The sequence below is a fragment of the Penaeus chinensis genome, chromosome 7 (genome assembly GCF_019202785.1).
Source record: "Penaeus chinensis breed Huanghai No. 1 chromosome 7, ASM1920278v2, whole genome shotgun sequence".
NCBI lineage: Eukaryota > Metazoa > Arthropoda > Malacostraca > Decapoda > Penaeidae > Penaeus > Penaeus chinensis.
The window spans coordinates 649,900-653,283 of NC_061825.1; positions in this window are offsets into that span (position 1 = coordinate 649,900).

The window sequence follows — 3,384 nt, forward strand, 5'->3', positions numbered from 1 at the left end:
TCCTCCAACCTCCCCCCCCCCCCCCCCCCTCGAAGTGACAGCCTCCAGCGACGAGACCGCTAACCCTTTCGTGACAAACTTGGCAGCCATCTTTGTCAGTCATGAGTCACAAGCACCTGGAGGCTCTGCTGTGGGTGACTCATGTCTCCTTCGTGTCATGTCCTCTTCGTTTTCTTCTTTACGTATTTGTTTTTATCATTAGTAATATTATTGTTGATGTTGCAGTTATTAGTATAATTCTTATTGTTATTATTATTATTATCATCATTATTATTATTATTATTATTATCATTTTCATCATCATTATTATTATTATCATTATTATCATTATTATCATTATTATTATTATTATTATCATTATCATTATTATCATTATCATTATTATCATTATCATCACTGTTGTTTTCATTATTATCACCATTATTATTACCATTATCATTATTATTGTTATTACCATCCCTATTATCATTATTATTATCGTTATCATCATTATTATCACTACTACTTCTACTACTACTACTACTACTACTTTTATCATTGTCATGACCTCTAATTTTCTTCAAGTCTTTATTATTTATTATGATCATCATTATTATATATATTTTTTTATTGTTATGTTTCTTTAAGGAATGTTTGTTTCGTGTTGTTATTTTGGTGTTTTATTTTGATAATATCTGTTTTTTTGTTTGTTTTTTTCCTGTCTTTAACTAGCATTATTAGTTTATTTTCCTTATTTGTTTTCGTTGTTATTCAAAAGATTGATTTTGTTTGATAATCATCTTTCGTGTGTTTTTCGCCTTATTGCATCATTTTTATTATTTGTGTTATTACTCATTTTCGACAAATACGTTTTTTTTTAGTTCACTGATTAATTTATTTCTTTGTATAAATCCTTCTCTATGTTCAGTACTGTTTGATCATCTTTTTAATTATATATTTTCGTTCAATTTCTGTATTAATTTTATGTATTGTTCATTTTATATATTGGTACCTATGCTGTCTCGACTCCATTTTGCATAGATAATCAAATTATCTATGTTATCGTTTGATCATTATCATTATCTTTGTTTAATGTTCTGCCTTTCTTTCCTTTTCATTTTACTGTTATTGTTATCAGTGATCTATATAATATATGCATTTTTGTCGGTTCCTTTGATAACCTTTGATAATACGTTTATTCGTTACCAAAGTTCCTATCACTCCTCATTACATTGTTTATAATTGGCTTTACATATAGGATCCTTATCTTGATAATGATGATCGTGTTCAGTTAATTGTTGAACTTTCTTCTGGTTTAGTTACCAGTATTGTTGTACATGTTATAATCATTATGCTCATTATTCATATTGTCATAATTATCGCAGTTTTGATGTTGTCTCTTTTGCTTTGTTTTTTTTTTTGTTCATAGATTATTGTCGTTGGAGCTGTTCTTATCATCTTTGTATTTGTATTTTATTATCTACGTTGGCACTTCTTTTTATCACTGTTACTGTTCTTGTTATTCATTGGTATGGTTGTTATCGTATACCACTATCGCTGTTTCTTTGTTGTTATACCCTTTATTGTTGTAACCATCTTCCCAATATTTATCATTATTTGCCTGTTTGTTCATTATCATTGTTATTGCCATTGTCGTCCTGTATCTATTGCGCCTGTCATTGCTATTATCATTATTCAGATTTTCTTTTTACTTTATTATCTTCATCATTACTGGTTCTGTTAATTTTTAATTCCTTTGTTACAGTTTATTATCATCTTGTTATTCAACCTTGTTATGGGAGTTGTTATCATCTTCATTATCATATTGATCATGTTGATATTAGTGTTTTTGTGCACATTGCTGATATTGTTGTGCAAGTTTTTTGTCTAATTTTATTACAACTAAGGGTTATTATTGTGTTTATTATCAGTATTCTTGCTGCAGATATCGTTATTACAGTTAACGTTATCTTTATCTATCTCATTATCGAATCTCTCGTTATCATCATACGATAATAGTCTTTTGTTTATCGTTTATCGTAAATTTCGCTCTCTGGCAATTATCACTGTCCTGCTACCATTTTCCTGATCCTTATCACCCTCCTCCTGCATCCCTTCTTGCGCACACCGCACTTCATCTTTTACGGTGTCATTGAACTTAGCGGTAAACAGTAAGAGTCAAAGCAGGGAATAGGGGGGGGGGGGGAGTGGTGGACAGGGGGTTGGGGGGGAGAGAGCGCCCAGACGGGATGTGTTGGTGTGCTCAGACACATAAACCTGTTTTGCCGGAAGTTTCGAGTCAGATATGCAAATAAGATCTCAAATTGTCGTGTCTCTCCTCTCGTATGCTTATTCTGAGAGGGCGGTCACGTGGCACGGAGGTGGAGAGCTCGTTCGAAGGAAAGAAGGGGAGAGGGGGGGGGGGGATGAGGCTGTGGTGGCTCTCCCTTAACACCCCCCCCCCCCTCCTCTACACCGGCTCTTGTCCTTCGCGTCAGAGTGGATGGCACTCCCTGGCACTCATCCCTCTTCGCCCCTTCCCTATCTGGTCCTATCTCCTCCTCCTTTTTCCTGCGTATAGGTACAGGAAGAAGCCCCACGCATTCAATACTCTAAGCCTTACATGTTATCCAAAATTAAACTATATATGAATAAAAATTCGATCTCGTTCTCACTTCAAAAACAAAAAAACAAAAAAAAATAATAAAAAGCAGTCTCTCCCCGACTCCGAACCGAGCTCCAAGAGGCCTTCAGATACAGCCACCGATGCACAGGGCAACAGGTGCAACGGGAACCAACTAGACGAGGCCTTGACTACAGCAGCTGTTAATCCGAAACCATGTACATACGTGTGCCTGGCATAAAAGACGTCACTCAAGGCTGATTGGTACAAAGAAGTTCGGTATTAGGAACGCCAGAGACCACATCACCACGCTCGCACAGTACATACAACCTACAACATTATATACAATACATACATTATTCGATCGGCACATCACACTGGCTCCGGCGCCTAATAACGTAAGGTGGATGTCCTTAAATTCAAGATGTACGAATAACATGCTATTGCTATTACCTAGTTGTACCTTTGTCTACGTTTCTCCGACATCTCTGGTATGGTTAACGAAGCGATCTTGTCAATTAGTCAATGTTATGATTTTTTCCACAAGAAACTTTATAATTATGGTATGACAAGTGAATCTTTAAAAATACTGTATATTAATGACACCACTGGGTTCAATATCGTTAGGCTTTTCACAAACAGGACTATACGCATTAAAACTACTCATAATCCTTTAGAAAAAAGCAATATAAGTGTCTCAGTAAGATGTAACATACTAGCTATAATGCACATACCGAAAATCGGTATAATCATGGCATTCAGCAAATAGATTCGATAGACTG